The sequence below is a fragment of the Erinaceus europaeus genome, chromosome 21 (genome assembly GCF_950295315.1).
Source record: "Erinaceus europaeus chromosome 21, mEriEur2.1, whole genome shotgun sequence".
NCBI lineage: Eukaryota > Metazoa > Chordata > Mammalia > Eulipotyphla > Erinaceidae > Erinaceus > Erinaceus europaeus.
In genome coordinates, this window is record NC_080182.1 from 8,541,622 (window position 1) to 8,559,070 (window position 17,449).

At 41.5% G+C, this 17,449-nt stretch overlaps 1 protein-coding gene across 7 annotated transcripts in view; it reads left to right on the forward strand.

The window, feature by feature from the left end:
• Positions 1 to 6,408: 6,408 nt before the first annotated feature.
• MOBP (myelin associated oligodendrocyte basic protein) overlaps positions 6,409 to 17,449 on the forward strand; it is a 40,839-nt gene continuing 29,798 nt past the window's right edge. For 6 of the 7 annotated variants that reach the window (XR_009547044.1, XM_060180346.1, XM_060180347.1 and 3 more), the window contains exons 1-2: positions 6,409 to 6,511; positions 15,786 to 15,867. The gene's annotated coding sequence lies outside the window, so the exon portion shown is untranslated. The remainder of the gene's footprint in view (positions 6,512 to 15,785; positions 15,868 to 17,449) is intronic. The other variant, XM_060180348.1, reaches the window with a different exon arrangement.

Genomic DNA, 17,449 nt, shown 5'->3' on the forward strand with positions numbered 1-17,449 from the left:
AGATTTTCTTTTCTTTTTTTTAACTCAAACTATTATTTTTATTATTTTAAAAATTTCTTTATTGGGGAATTAATGTATGCAAAAGATATGCATGCCTCATGCTCCAAGATCTCAGCATCACCATAAGCCAGAGCTGAGAAGTGCTCTCGTCTCTCTCTGTTCCTGTCTTTCTCTCTGTATCCCTCTCATTAAAATAAATTAAAAGTATTTTCAATACATAGAGTCATACTGGACCAGCAAAATAGCCCACTAATAGTGCTTCTGATCTGCCTTACATACATCCCAGGTTTGAGCCTGGCCCTTACCAATTAGGGGATATTTACGTGCTGTGATATCTGTCCCCCCCCCCCAATCTTTATTTTTCTGTCTGAGAAAGCCAAGAGCAGTAAAGCCCAGTGCCAAAAAAAAAAAAAAGTTATATTGTGATCTTAGTCCTCTTTAAAAAAACCCTGTTCAGTGGAGTTGATGAGGGAGGGAGCATTTCTGACAGAGAAAGACTTTGGGAGCGAGGATGACTAAGTAGAACTGAGACTCACCAGAACCAAGTGTTTTTTCCTAGAAAGCAGTGAATGTCAAGGTTCCACTGTTTAGAATTTACTGTGGAATCTTTTTTTAAAGTTTTTTTAAAATTAATTAATTTATTTTCTTTTGTTGCCCTTGTTGCTTTATTGTTGTAATTATTATTGTTGTTGTCTGTCTTCATTGTTGGATAGGACAGAGAGAAATGGATAGAGGAGGGGAAGACAGAGAGGAGGAGAGATAGACACCTGCAGACCTGCTTCACCGTTTGTAAAGTGACTCCCCTGCAGATGGGGACTCAAACCGGGATCCTTCCTCCTGTCCTTGGCTTTGCACCATGTGCACTTAAGCCTCTGTGCTACTGCTACCGCAGGACTCCCACTGTGGAATCTTAAGGCCGTAGATCTTAAGCAAACCAGGCCACACTCACTCAGAATCAAACCTGGAGTAAAGGGAAGAAGGTCAAATGGACTGTGCTGTCTGTCCCTCCCTGCTTAAACAAACAATCAAGCAAAAAACAGATTTATTAAGGTCCTAGCAACCTTAGAAGATGGTTGATGTGTGTCTCCAAAAACTAACTCAGGTTTGGGGGCTTTATAGGGATGGAGGTAGGGGGGCAGCAGAGGAGCTTGAGGGCTATGTTGACAAAGGCAAGATGGGAGTCATCTCTCTTTTTAAAAAAATATTCTCATTAATTTATTATTGGCTATATATAGAGAGAAATTGAGAGGGGAGGGGGAGATAAAGAGGGAATGAGACAGAGAGACACCTGTAGCTCTACTTCACCACTTGTGAAGCTTTCCCCTGCAGGGGCTTGAACCCATGTCATTGCATGCTGTGATGTGTGTACTTAACCAGGTGCGCCACTACCTGCAAGCTCCCCCCCATCTCTCTAGCACCAGTGGTCAGTATGGTCAACCCAGTCTGCTAAGCTGTCAAAAACGTATTAAGATTTCAAATATATATAATTATTATTATAAGGCTTACATTTGGAGGTCTTTATGCAGGCATCAGAGGTCTCCCTGAAAGACATTGTTAGTTTGTCCTCAGCTTTCCATATGCAGCTGGCCCCTGGTTGATGAGACACACAGGCACAGCTAGTGAAGACACCCCTTTTCAGCTGTATGGTAAAGGAAGGATAGCAGTGAAGGTTGTTGCAAGTGTCAAGTGAGTACCATGGTTACTAGAGGGCGGCTAAGTTAAATGGGAGTCTTTTTAAAAAAATTTTTTTATTTGTTTATTTATTCCCTTTTGTTGCCCTTATTGTTTTATTGTTGTAGTCATTGTTGGATAGGACAGAGAGAAATGGAGAGGGGAGGGGAAGACAAAGAGGGGGAGAGAAAGACAGACACCTGCAGATCTGCTTCACCACCTGTGAAGTGACTCTCCTGTAGGTGAGGAGCTGGGGGCTCGAACCGGGATCCTTACGCTTTGCACCACCTGCGCTTAACCCACTGTGCTACCACCCAACTCCCAAATGGGAATCTTTTTTGCTTGGTTGTACAATCACCCTTGATATCTGATCAAATCCCTCACCTCTCATGACCTGGCAGGAGATCAGCAGTCACTCTGGTCTGTTTCAGCAAATCCTGTCAAGTCCTTTTAGCCAGAAGCACCTCCCTCTTTTCCCCCTGATATTTCCCCCCCAGTTGTGTTTCTGTCTGCTAACTCCCCCAACCTACTCCTTGCCTATAAGGTCTCCATTTTCCTGTCCTGTATTTGGAATTGAGCCCTGTTTTAAGAAAAAAAACACATTAAACATTTTTTTATTAATTTTTAAAAGTTATTTGTTTATTTATGAGAGGGAGATAGATACCAGAGTTGTGCTCAGCTCTGGCCTATGGTGGTGCTGGGGATTGAACCTGGGACCTCAGAGCTTGGAGCATCAAAGTGTTTTGCATAACAATTGTGCTGTCTCCCCAGCTCTGAGTCCAGTTTTATGGTGAAATTTCTTTTCTCCCATGGCAACAGTTTCTGAATGAAATCTGTGCTAAAACTTGTGTGACTATTTCATTTTGGTTTCCCTTAATATACCATATTGCTACAGTCCTATCCGGAACCTCTCCTTTATAATTATTGTATTTAACTTTTTATTGCCCCCTAGGATTATTGCTGAGACTCTGCCTGTGTGATGAAGCCACTGTTCCCAGTGGGTATTTTTACCACCCCTTTTTTGATAGAGACAGACATTGAAAGGAGGCGGGGAAGGAGATAGAGAAAGGGAGACACCTGTGGCACTGTTTCACTACTCGCAAAACTTTCTCCCTGTAGGTGGGGAGCAGGTGCTTGAACAGGGTACTTACAGAGTAACATGTGCTCTCTAAAAGCTGTGCCCTGCTCCGCCTCTCCCTTTGTTAATAACAGAGCATCTTGCTACCACACTGTGTCCACCCTTCCTTCTCTTATGGTAGTACCATATGAGCTCAAATCCATGCATTAGACCCAGGAAGCCGAACAACAGAGCATGTCTCCTATAGAGTATAGAGTGTGTTGTAACAAAGCAAGTTGGATAGATCCCAGACTCTTAATTAGGGAACACAGTGTCCACTACTACACAGGTCACTGCCAGCCAGAGCACAATTGTGACTGGACCTATCAGAGTGGGTGAAGAGAGAGACACTGGCTGTGGAGCTTGGCATCACACAGGGGCTTTGTCTGAGAGGCTGGCAGCTCACTTTCTATCACTTTCTTTTATTTACCATTGAAAATTGGGGACTGTGTAGTTAAAATCTGAAAGATCAGGGCCAAAGCATGGAGGAGACAGATTTATTTATTTATTATTTATTTTGCCATCAGCAGCAAAGTGGTTCACTCATAGCAACAGTGAATCAACCAGCATAAATTTGTAACTCAGAAGTGTTTTAATCAGTCGTGAAGTTAGTGTACAGTAAGAGTTGTTTTGAATGTTTCTAGTCTCCATTGGCTTGTCTCTTTAAGTTTCCCCAGATGATTGATTCCATTTTGCACATCCTGAGACAAGATCCTACAAAGGGAATTTGGTGAGAATGTTCACATTTATTATCTGCTGTACCAGAGGCTTTGGGAATTTAAGAAGATGTTGGTGAGAATAGTTTCTGAACTATCTTGTACTCTTTCAAATCATTAGTGTGTAGTTCTACATACATAAAATGAAGTTTAGTGGAAGATCACAGGCTGGGGGTGTGGATCCACCTGCCAAGGCCCATGTCCAGCGGAGAAGCAGTTACAGAAGCTAGAACTCCTACTTTCTGCACCCCATAAAGATCTTTGGTCCATACTCCCAGAGAAATAAAGAATAGGGAAACGTCCAATGGAGGGGATGTGATATGAAACCCAGGTGGTGGAATTTGTGCCCCTCTTATCCTACAGTTTTGTCAATCATTATTAAATCACCAAAAAAAAAAAAAGAGATGAAACTGCATACCCAAGGTCCGGAGGTGTTGGAGACACCTTTTCCAAAGACTGAAACATGGTGAGTGAAGTCAATAAAATAGATTTGATTTAAAAAAGGGTCAAACTCTTGTGATCCAATCCATGTTAAGGATATGGGAAGATTGGCTTTATTCCAAAGCCAATGAGAAGAAATAGGAAGTGATAAATTATAGGATACACATGATTTAATTTTCTAATTTGTGTTTAGAGGTAGCATTTTGCAGAGTGGCACACTAAATAAAACTCTAGTTATCATTAACTATTGCACTTTCATTAGAATAATGAAGTGACTCATGGCTTTCCTTATACATTCTAAATATCTGCAGAATGAATGGCAACCTTACGTGCTTTTGGGAAGTCATAATAAACACCAATATTGTGAAGAAGTAAAATAAAAATAAAAACCTCTTAAGAAAATTTTTAAAAAGAGTGTAACCCCTACATTTTAGCCAACGATAAGATGCCAATGACTATGACAAAATCCAAAATTATATTGATTTATCATTTACAGAGATTACCCACTATAAGAGATACGCTTGATATTTTTTTATTTATTTACTAGAGGATTAGTGGTTTACAGTCGATAGTAAAATACAATAGTTTGTCCATGTGTAACATTTCTCAGTTTTCCACACAATTCAACCCCCACTATGTCCTCCTCTGCCATCATGTTCCAGGACCTGAAACCCCCCACCCCCACCCCCAGACTCTTACTTTGGTGAAAGACACCAACTCCAGTCCAGGTTCTGCTTAGTGTTTTCCCTTCTGGTCTCATTTTTTCAACTTCTGCCTATGAGTGAGACCATCCCATATTTATCCTTCTGTATATATATATATATATATATATATTTAAATTATCTTTATTTATTTGGTAGAGACAGCCAGAAATCAAGAGCGAAGGGGGTGAGAGACAGAGAGACACTGGCAACACTGCTGCACCATTCGTGAAGCTTTCCCCCAATCATCCTTCTGTTTCTGACTGATCCCACTTAACAGGATTCCTTCAAGCTCCATCCAAGATAGGGTGAAGAAGGTGAAATCACTAGTTTTAATAGCTGAGTAGTATTTCATTGTGTATACATATCACAACTTACTCAGCCACTCATCTGTTGCTGGACACCTGAGTTGTTTCCAGGTTTTGGCTATTACAAATTATGCTGCTATGAACATAGATATACACAAATCTTTTTGGATGGGTGTGTTTGGTTCCTTTGGAATTTTAGGGTCATAGGGTAGGTCCATTTGTAGCCAGCCTTTTGAGAGTTCTCCAGACTACTCTTCACAGGGGTTGAACCAATTTGCTTTCCCACCAGAAGTGCAGTAGGGTTCTTTGTCCTCTCAACCTCTCCAGCATTTGTTGTTGATGTGTGACATTCTCACAGGAGTGAAGTGCTATCTCATTGTTGCCTTTATTTGCATTTCTCTGACTATCAATGAGTTGGAGCATTTTTTCATATCTTTGTTAGCATTTTGGATCTCTTCTTTGGTGAATTTTCTTTTCATATCCTCTCCCCATTTTTGAATAGGGTCATTTGATTTTTTGTTGCTGAGTTTTACAGTTTTCATAAATTTGAAAGTAAGACCTAACTGTCTTAGGATTTTCTAAATTCATTCTCAGTTGTAACCAGACTGAAATATTTTGTTAAATTGTGTGAGTGAATGGTGTGCGCACGCGTGTGTGTACTGGGGTGTGTTAAGTAGGGGACTTTGGGTGGTTTTATTATTTGTATTATCTTTATTTATTGGATAGAGACAATAAATCAAGAGAAATCAGAGAAAAGGTGGATACAGGGAGGAAGAGAAACAGAGAGACACCTGCAGCCCTGCCTTATCACTTGTAAAGCTTTAGATGGGCTTTTAATCTAGACAAAAGAGTATGAATCTGTCAGTATGGTGCAAACTCTGTCCAAGCTTGTGGACTTGACATGTGAGGTACAGTGTGGTGTGGTGGACTGGCGTGGCTGCTGTGGGGTGGTGGCATAGTGGCAGAAGGATGTGTGCTTTAGTATGGTAAGCTGGTGTGCAGTGTGGCTAGACCTGGCATCTGGCTTGATGTGGGGCAGGGTTGGTGTGGAAATAGCCGTAATGGGGGTTTGGCATGGAGTGTTGGTGGTGTGGAATATGGGAGGTGGGAGACTGGAATGTGTAACTAGGGGTGTCTGGGGTGTGTGTGTGTGTGTGTGTGTGTGTGTGTGTGTGTGTGTGTGAGAGAGAGAGAGAGAGAGAGAGAGATGGTTGTAGCTTAGCTTAGCTTTTGTTTAGCTTTTCTTTTGCCCTTTGTTTTTGTCTTTGGCCTTTGTCTTGTCTTTGTTTTACTCTTTGTTTAAACTTTCTTTGGCTTTTGTTTGGTCTTTCTTTAGCTTTTTGTTTAAACCTTGTGTGACCTTTTTGTAGACTTTGTATAGCTTTTGTTAAGTGGATCTTGGCTGAGAACCCATCAAAAACACCTTGTGTAATGAAAACCCCCGGATATATAATCTCTCCCCATATATTCTGCAGGCACTGAGGAAGCCACAGTGCCCCCTTCCCTCAGGTCCCTGGTACAGACGTGGAACTGGTTTCATACAACTGCTACTTGGAGGTAAGGGGGTTTCATCCTCATGTGTACTCCACCACAAGTGGCAGAGACCATGGTCAGGGCCATTTTGTTATGGTCTAGTAGTAGTCAGGGGTGGTAACAGGAAGGGTTGAAGAGAACACCAACAGAGGAGGCTGAGGTCATTCTGCCTGTAGGCAGGGGAGTCAGCTGGCGTGTTCTGGCTAGCATTTGGAAACTGTCTGAACCTGGAGATAGTCTGTGAACCCTCACTCAGACTCTCTCAGGTTTAAAGCAGCCCATGTTCTAGGCTAGATCAATGGCACCACTGGTTTCTTCTTTTCTGTTTCTTTTTTCTTCCTCTTTTTTTTTTTTAATTTGTCATGATTTTAAAAATGAGTTTTACTTCTTATCTAGGAACAACTTCTTCCCTCACACAGATGAGTTTCTGTGTGAGGGATATTAGCAAAACAACAAAGCCCAAATCTTGTTAAATTTCTACTCCTTGTGAATCAGCAACTTAGATGGAATGCTGCTGCTGCTGCTTTGTCTTGAACAAAGTCACAACTTTTTCTAAGTTTTGAGACTAATAGAAAAAAAAGAGAAGAGAGCAGGGGTAGATAGCATAATGGTTATGCAAACTGACTCTTGTGCTTGAGGCTCCAAAGTCCCAGGTTCAATCCCCCGTAAAACCATAAGCCAGACCTAAGCAGCTCTCTGGTTAAAAAAAAAAGAGAGAGAGACTTGGATGGCCAGTGTACTAGAAGGACAATGTGGGAAGTAATTTTTAATGTTTTGTGAATTTAACAGGGAGGCAGAAAACAGATGTCAGATGGGCATGTATCCTTTATTAAGAATAGCAGGAGAATGACTTGGTTAATTCGTCTTAAAAATTGTCTCAGACAGAAAAAAAATGTGAATGATACAAAAATTCCACTTACCCTGATGACTCAAATGTTGATATTTCAAAATATTTGCTTTATCACTCCCCATGTGTACGTATACATATTATTATTACTTTCACCACTTGAGATTAAATTGCAGATCTGGTTAACATTAGAAAATTAACACTGGGGAGTTGGGCGATAGCACAGCGGGTTAAGCGCTCATGGCACACAAAGCGCAAGGACCGGCATAAGGATCCCAGTTAGAGCCCCCACTCCCCTCCTGCAGGGGAGTCACTTCACAGGTGGTGAAGCAGGTCTGCAGGTGTCTATCTTTCTCCCCCGCTCTCTGCCTTTCCCTCCTCTCTCCATTTCTCTCTGTCCTATCCAACAATAACGACATCAATAATAATAACTACAACAACAATAAAACAACAAGGACAATAAAAAGGAAATAAATAAATATTTTAAAAAAGAAAATTAGCACTGATAAAATGCCACTATCTAATCCATAGACTTCATGATCTCAGCACTTGTCGAAGGGGTCCAACCAAGCGTATGGATTGCCTTTAGTTCTCTCTTTAGCTTCATTTAATCAGTGCAGCACCTGAGACATTCATTCCCTTTCATGACCTGGAAAGTCCTTAAGAACATAGGTTGCTAGTTAGTTCTATGTCCTTCCCTTGGGTTTGACCTGAGGTCTTCTCATGATCACATCAGGATTTTGATTCAGAAAGAATATGCCTACATACCTTGCATACTAAAATTCAGACTGAAATCCTTTAATAAGAGCTTCAGTTTATGTAGCAATAACAAGTGAGTACCTAGAATCTTACAAGAAAATGCAAAAACAAAACTCGAAAACACTTGTAGCTAATTCCCAGGTAGTCACTATAAGTACTGCCCTTTAATTAAAGAAAGGTAATTATGATGATGAACTTGACAGGGATAGTGAGCTATTGAATTTAGATCCGGTGTGTGTTGGATTCATGTCTACTGCTCACTGAGTGCTCATTTTGAAAAAAAAAAGTGAGAATTCATTTTAAAAATCTTTTTATTTATAAAATGGAAATATTAACAAGACCATAGGATAAGAGGGTACAATTCCACACAATTCCCACCACCAGAACTCTGTATCCTATCCCTTCCCTTGAAAGCTTTCCTATTCTTTATCTTCTGGGAGTATGGGCCCAGGATCATTATGGGGTGCAGAAGATAGAAGGTCTAGCTTCTGTAATTGCTTCCCTGCTGAATATGGGCACTGGCAGGTTGCTCCATACTCCCAGCCTGTTTCTGTGAGAATTTGTTGCTAAGCATAACCATCTGCTGAAAATACAGCTCAGTGAAGAGTTGCCCTGGAACTGGGGAGCTAGCATGATGGATATGCAAAAGGACTTGAATGCTCCTTTTAGTTGCAGTTCAAGTCCCAGTAGAACTGAGCAATACACTGGAGGAAAAAAAGTAGGGGCCTTGTGGTGAAGAACCTGGTTCAGGGCATACCTTACAATTTACAAGGACCTGGGTTCAAGTCCTCTGTCCCCACCTGCAGGGAAACGTTTTATGAGCTGTGAAATAGTGCTGCAGATGTCTCTGTCTCCCTCTCTAGCTCCCCCCTCTCTCTACTTCTCCCCTCCTCCCTTCCCCATATAAATATGGGTTGGCCTGATGAGCCTCTCCAGGCTCCTAGTGACTTTTAGCAGTGTTAACAGAGAGCCTGGGAAAGAACGGATATTCACTGGGAAGTGGGAGAACTTCAGTTTGGAGGTGGCCTACACTATTAATGCTCTGGAAGTAGCAACTTTTGTTTTCCAGCAGACTTTGTTTTGGGAAAATCACTAGCAGTGCAATCTTCTTTTTTCTATTCTCAGCTTGCATTCTGAGGTCTTAAGTCTGAACTGGGGCAGCTGATCAGCTTGTTGTGTGGTCACTGTAGTCAGGTGGATACTGTAGCAGGGATTGGGACTGTTCCTAAAATGAGGCACATAATCCAAATATGGGAGATGAGCTGTCTGAGGTTCTACACATGATGTTATGTGCTACTGAGGGCCTTAGCTTTGGCCCAGTGTACCACGAGCTACTATGATGATCTTATCTGGGCTGCAGAAGTCACCCTGAAGTTTGAGAAAGCACTTTCTCCTTACAGGATTATGTGTTTCCATGATGAGTTACTCTGTGGGAGAAATGAGGGTCACACCTCACAAAAGAACTTGGGGCCAGGTTATGGAAGAGTTGGAATGCCAGGAGAGTCTTGTGGGAACTGCTGTCCACATCCTGGAATTCTGCTATACTGCTCAGATACTCTAAAATTAGATTTAAATCTATTTATTTTAAAAACATTTGAATTATCTTCATTTATTGGATAGAGAGAGACAGGTAGAAATCGAGAGAAAGGGGGAGGTAGAGAAGGAGAGAGACAGACACCTGCAGCTCTGCTTCAGCACCCGTGAAGCTTTGCTCTTACAGGTGGGGACTGGGCGCTTGAACCTGGGTCCTTAAGCATTGTAACATGTGTGCTCAACCAGGTTCACCACCACCCTAGATTCAATTTATAGGCTTTAAAATGACTTCTTCCAGTGGCTGTACAACTCACTCTGACATCTGTTACACCAGATACCGCTACTGTTTTAGATAAAACTCTGATGCTAGATATGATCTGTGTAGTTAAGAAACTAGCCTTTTTAGAAATTTACCCAGGATTTTGTTTTTAATGGGGTTAGTGAGGTCATCAGCTCAGGAAATGATTGCCATTACAAAGATAATTTATTACTCACACTAGTGACTATCAGGACCCTAAGCACTCCAGGCCCAGGGACCAGGCAACTGGGGATATGCCCTATGCCGGGCTAGCTTCGCCGAGAGAGACTGCCCGGAACTCATGGCTGAGCAGGAATGCAATCCAATGTTTATTGAGAAAATAATCTGCATTTATACTTTCCAGGAAGGAAGTGGTAGGGTAGAAAAGGAAGTACGTAGGATAAGGGGGCGGAACAGAAAAAGAGCGGGAACCAGTGGGGATTAAACTAGTGGAGATTAAACCAATGGGGATTAAACCAATGCCCTGCAGGCAGGGCGGGTCTCAGACAAAACAATGATTATGTAAATAGACCACAGTGTTAAGCAATGCAGGAGAACCTGGCATGATGGCACAGATAGAAACAGAAGGAGAATTAGCCAGAGGAGAAATGATGACCAATAGCCCTACACTGTGGAGTCTGCTGCAATGATCCAAAGTAACCCACCCTCAACCTGCTTAGCTTACTCACCCTGCCTTGCCCATTCTTCCCCATACAAAATCATAATCAAGATGCTTACCCGTGATTCTGCCTTGCTCCTGATGACCCTGAGACTTCCTTCCCCCTGTCCTCTATGGTCTTAAGACTCAGATCCTAAGATTGTTCCACCATCTGCAAGTCCACATTGGTAGGTTGAATTCTTACTTTGAATCTGCTTGATGTCTTCTGTGAAAGAAGGGTCTTCACTTTTTAAGGGTGTATGTGCTTAGAGTGGGTTTTTTAGACTTATTCTTTGAGGGTCTCTAACTATAATTGTATTGGCAAAGCTCCTTCCTTCCCCTCTATAATGGAACATGAACAAAAGCTTCAGCAATTGGGGTTAGGAAATGGGCTGGAAAGACCACTCTACTTACCACTGGCCACTTCTAATTAATGAAAATGTGGAAACTAGAGAAAACATGAGACCCTCTTGAATTTATAGGCCGGTAGAATATGGTCAGGCTTGTTACATGGAAAACCACCATGATGAATAGAGAGAAAAAATCTAGACATGTGCCCATGGGTCCAAGCACTGCCATGGAGAATGAGGTGAGGGCAGGCCTCAGTGTCTCTGCCACTGGAGGCTTGGCCTCCCTGGACTCCCTCACTGCAAATTTCTGTCAATCCCACTCCTTGGATACTGACCCCAAAGATATGTCTGGTAGCCACATATCTGTCTATTGTCCTCCTCCTTTTCTATGAGTGGAAGGGCTTTCTAAATTTCTCTTTCCTTCACACATGGGCCTTTCTCCCTCTTGCTCTTTCCTTGGGTCATAGTATGAAGTGGTTCTTGGTAAACTGTGCTCATTGCAAAATGATGCCCTAGTATGACAAGCTAAAAATTCTGTATTACCAAGTACACTGAAAGTAAGAGCAGCCTATAATGGCAAATCCACACAGCCAGGAATCAAGTTCTAGAACTGCATATGAGTGTTTTTAGCCATGTGAATGGATACTCAATTTATTTTAGATTTCAGTCTGCCATACTATTGGTCGTAGGTATGGGTGGTCCAGATTAAACTTAGCTTTTACAATAAATGTAGAACTGTTTATTCCTTGGTCAAATGGGTATAGTTTGAGAGAATGTTTTTAAGTTAAAATTTCATGATAAAATATATTAAAATTTTACTCATGTACAGTGTACATCCCAGTTTCATTTCATCATGGTCTGACTTACACATGCATACATATACCAAACTTTTCATGTGAAACTCTCTGAAGAATTATATGCAATAGATTTTGTGCCTACTTATACAGCAAACATTTGATGCTAGAGTAAGTGAAATAGTCAAAGCTACCTGGAAATATTTTTAATTAATTATTTTTATAGTGAATTAATATTCATTTACAAAATTACAAGATAAGAGGGGTACAATTCTGTACCAGAGTTGGGGATCTCCAGTCGTTCCATTATAAGCTACAGCAGTTCTCCTAAAGTTACAAATATGGGTTGACTATTATTTCTACAACCATTTGTCTATATTTGTATAGTTTGGGCTTTTTTTTTTTTTGGTCCCATCTTCTCTTCTTTTCCAAGTCACACATATACCTATTATTAGATCCAGATGTTCTTATGTTTTTTCCTCCTCTCTCTCTAGTTCCTGAAGGAGCTGGTGTTCAGAGCCCTCTGATGATCTTAACCTCTATCATTTTTCCCCCACTGGGACTGTGGACCAGCATTCTTTTAGGGGTGAAGAAGGTGGGAGGTCTGGTTTCTGTAACTACTTCTCTGCTAGATATGATTGTAGGCATGTCAATCCAGACCCCCAGCCTGTTTCTATTTTTCCCTAGTGGGGCAGAGCTCTGGAGAGGTGAGGTCTCAGGGCAAAGGGTGAGGTCGTCTGCCCAGGGAAGTCAACTACCTAGAAATGTTCATCCAAGTTTTTTTTTTCAATTATCTTTATTTATTTATTTATTGGATAGACACAGCCAGAAATTTTCTGAGAGGGAAGGGGTGCTAGAGAAGGAGAGAGAGAGACACCTGCAGCTCTGCTTCACCACTTGTGAAGCTTTCCCCCTGCAAGCAGGGACTGGGGGCTTGAACCTGAGTCCTTGTGCATTGTAACATGTGCACTCAACCAGGGGCACTACCACCTGGTTCCCATCCAAGTTTTTATCTTGGATTCTTCACAAATCTGGGTCCCACTTTCATTTACACATTCAAAAATATTTGTTGAGAATTCATATGACAGGCACTGAACACCTGGAGATGAAATGGAAGACAAAGCATGGAATTTACACTTTAGTGTTGGTGAAAAAAATATGCATAACTCTTAACAATGATAAAAACGAAGGAGAAAAAGTACAAGAAGCTATAGGATGACACTTAACCTAGAACAGGAGAGTTTTGCTCTGAGGGAGGGTATTTGACTTGAAATAGTGCGGGGAAGAACAGGGCAAAAGAGGCTTTGAGACACAGTCCCACCCAAGACTACTTAAGATCATGGGTGCTTTGATTTTTTTTTTTCTTTCTTTTTTCCACCACCATTACTGGTGGGGCTCAGTGCCTGAACAACCCCAGCATTTCCAGTCATTTCTGCTTCTTTCTTTCTTTCTTTCTTTCTTTCTTTCTTTCTTTCTTTCTTTCTTTCTTTCTTTCCTTCTTTCTTTCTTTCTTTCTTTCCTTCTTTCTATCTTTCTTCTTTCTCTCTCTCTCCCTTTCTTTCTTTCATTCTCTCTCTCTTTCTTTTTCTTCCTTCCTTTCTTCTCTTCCCCCTCTCATTTTTACTATTATTATTACCAAAGAACTGCCTAGTTCTGGCTTATGGTAGTGCTGGGTATTGAAGTTGGGGCTTCAGAGCTTCAGACATGCAAGGTTTTTTTGCATTTTTATTTATTTATGATTGGATAGAGACAGAGAGAAATTAGGAGGGGAGAGAGAGAGAGAGAGAGAGAGAGAGAGACCCCTGCAGCACTGCTTTACCACTCATGAAGTTTCCCTCCTGCAGGTGGGGACTGGGGCTTGAACTGGGGTCCTTGCACACACTTTATGTTTTGGTTTATAATCAAACACGATTGTTATTTATTGAAAGATCTACTGTTACGTTATGCAAGACAGAAAGAAGAGCAAGAGGACCACGCCAGCTTAGGTGGCAATGTGACTGAATTGGCCAAGTATCCGGAAGAAGTTCTATCTGCACTGTCTTAGTAGTTCCCTGCTGTTTGTTGCTTTCCCACTCTCTTCCAGATCCCTGTAGTCTTAGTAATGCCTAACTTTGATCTCTCTTGTTTTCTGTGTAGCAACTTGAAAAAATATTTCCAGGGAGAAAACCAGGATAAATCTGGATTTCATCTCATTTGCTTTCTCTTATGATCATAGCTCTACGGTACCTGACACCTAATGTCTAAAAACAACTATTTTTGTATATATCTTCAAACTGATTTTATTTTTTTAGTGAGAAAACTTACAGACACACAATATTACAAGATTTCAATTAATCTCCAACACAGGTAGGAGATAAGGAACAGGCTCCTCACCCTATTTGACAGAGAAGTCTTACAAAAATATATGTAGTTAGCTATATAGGATTGTCAAATACATTGCTATTACTAGAGAAAACAAATCATCAACTAAGATAACCAATCAGAATTACAGGAGGCTATTTTTGGAGGTTACTTTTGGTGTCTAGAGTCTTTTTAAAAATTTTATTTATTTATTTATTCCCTTTTGTTCCCCTTGTTTTTTATTGTTGTAGTTATTGTTGTTGTTATTGATGTTGTTGTTGTTGGACAGGACAGAGAGAAATGGAGAGAGGAGGGGAAGACAGAGAGGGGGAGAGAAAGAGAGACACCTGTAGACCTGCTTCACTGCTTGTGAAGTGACTCCCCTGCAGGTGGGGAGCCGGGGGCTCAAACTGGGATCCTTATGCCAGTCCTTGTGCTTTGCGCCATGTATGCTTAACCCGCTGCGCTACTGCCCGACTTCCTAGAGTCTTTTTAATCATATAATATCCTAGTCTTCAAACGGACCCAAGACCTGACATACATGAGGAAATAATAAGACCGATGTTTATAAATTCTTACACAAATCTCCATATTATGTAATCAAATATAACTGATGATCTGCAAAAATTCTCAGTGTTGTATAGGTTGAATACTTTAACTGAATATACAATGCAAAAAGCACTGTCTTAGAATTGTAGGGAAGGAAGACTTTATTTCTTTCTTTTCCTTGAGGGTTAGGGTTAGGTAAACATTTTCTTTACTTATTATTGAATAGAGACAGAGAGAAATTGATAGGGAAGGAGGAGATAAAGATAGATAGATAGATAGATAGATAGATAGATAGATAGATAGATAGATAGATCTATAGATTGATCTGCAGCCCTGCTTCATCACTCAGGGAGCTTTCCCCCAGCAGGTGAGGACCAGGGGCTCGGATCTGGGTCCTTGAGCACTGTAATATGAGTGCTTACTTAACCAGGTGCACCACCTCCTGGCCTGAGATGCTTTTATTCATTGTGAAGATTTACGTTTTTATTTTAGTCCATACTACCAATGGGGGAGGAGTAATAGGAGGAAGAGGCTAAGAGGCCTCTGAACTCTAGCTCCATCAGCATCCAGAGACAGAGGAGGGGAAAGGGAGAGACATCTGGATGTAATAAGATGGTCATGAGTGGTTTGGAGGGGGAGAGAGGACTGGACCTATAAGAAAAAGGGGACAATTATGTACAAATGTAGACAGACAGTCTACATGTTGCATGTCTGCAACCTTAGCACTGCTGTGGCTTGCAATGGAGGGATCAGGCATTCAGAACTCTGATGGTGGGAATGGTATGGAATTATACCCCTGTTGACATGTAATTTTGTAAGTCAATATTAAATCACTAATAAAATGAGAAAAAAAGACATGTTTTTAGAACCACACTCCAGAATTTCGTTCTTATTAGCACTGTAATCAAAAACAATGTTTGTTGAACTCACATTTACTAGGAAAAATGATATAAGATTTTAAAAAATCTCCTTTATAACAAAAAAGTGGACTTCAAAACGTTTGAATGTGATTTTTGTGGTGTTGCCCACCTCCCACTCCTCAAGCGAAGACACCATCTAGTTCCTTCCAGGACTGAGAGTGGAGCTTTGTAGATAACACACTTGATTAATTACAGCCACGTAGTCAAGACACTAAACTAACCAGAACACATTCTGCTGCTTCGCTTTTAGGGGAAATAAAGAGAAGCAAATGATACCAAGACAACCTCATAACAGAGATCTAATCACCAGATGTGTATGGATGAAAATACAGGTACAAATGAATTGCTTTTGCTTTTTTTTTTTGGATCTGCATCTAACTGTGCAATGATTAGTGGTATTCAGAATGTCAAAGCAGAATGTAGAATCAGCAAAAGACTGAGCAATCCAACTTTCAGTGAGTTCAACACTTTCCAAAACTATCCCAGGTGTCTCAGTATTCTAGGTTTGGGGAATAAAACTGTGAAAATAAACAAGTTCCTCTGTCAGAGGGACTATGACTCAAGCTTCTGTTTCCCCACCACTTTTTTTTGTTTGCCTCCAGGGTTATTGCTGGGGCCCAGTGCCTGCACTATGTATGAATCCACTGTTCCTGGAGGGAGGCCATTTTCCCCATTTTTGTTGCCTTTGTTGTTATTGTTGTTGGATAGCACAGAGAGAAATTGAGAGAGGAGGGGAGGACAGAGAGGGGCAAGGAAAGATAGACAGCTGCAGACCTGCTTCACTGCTTGTGGAGAGACTCCTCTCATGCAGGTATGGAACCGCAGACTTCAACTGGGCTCCGTACACAGGTCCTTGCGCTTTGTGCATGTGCATTTAACCTGCTGCACTACTGCAAGTTCCCACTCCCCACCACTTTTGACAAACCCATGTACTATGAGCAACGGATTGGAAGAAAAGACTTCTTCTATTCGTATTCTTGAACTCTATCAGCAGGGCCCTGGGGTGGTGGTGGTGGTGTATGGGGGAGAGGGGATGGCTCCATTGACACTCCATGTGTCAGAGTGATACTCTGGTTCTCTCTGTCTCCTCAACAAACAGACAAATCTTCAAAGTCTATTCAGGAGATTACTTCTATCTTTGTCTCACCTGAGTCCAGCCATTCTTTTGAGAGCAAGGCTTCACCTGTCAGTCTTTCGGATGGGGGTGATTTGATGCTCTGTGTGGCTCCAGATTTGAGAGCTGGCTTAGTATCCTTCCTATTGCTTTCTAGCCACACTCTTGCTTTCTATTCCCCTGCATAGTGAAGCTTGCTCCAGTCTTCACCTGACCTCCCTGCTGCTGTTCCTCTTCACTGATGATTTTGTTAGTCCACCTGTGCCACTTCTCCACTCTAATTCTATCCATCAATTTAGATGTGTGTGAATGTGGATGTATGTGTGTGTATTCAATACCTATTTGTCAATTACTTCCATTTGCAGCTACTAAGAGACTTTTCAATTTTCTCAAACTGAAGAGGCCTACAGCTGGGTGCTTGGGTCTTTCCTTCTTCCATCCCTAAATCTTTTCCCATCGAGCCCACTTGGCCTGATTTCACTGATTTCACTCACCTCTTGTCCTCTTTCCTGCCTTTATTCAGTCTCTCTGCATGTCCTGTTCATGGTTGGACTTCCTATCCTTCCCTCTCTAGCCTCTGGCCTTTAGCAAGCTTGAGACCAGTCTTCTTTGTGACATCATCAGCTCGTAGACCTGTGTAAGCACCTAACAGGTGTTCCAGCTGGTCTTTGTTAAGTAAAAGAATATCTAGAACTGAGCCTACTCCCTCCCCCCTGCAGCCTTCTCAGCCTCCCAATCTCAGTAAATTACCCCACTGGGCATTTATTTGTTCAAGCCATAAACAAGGCTGGCAGTCATCC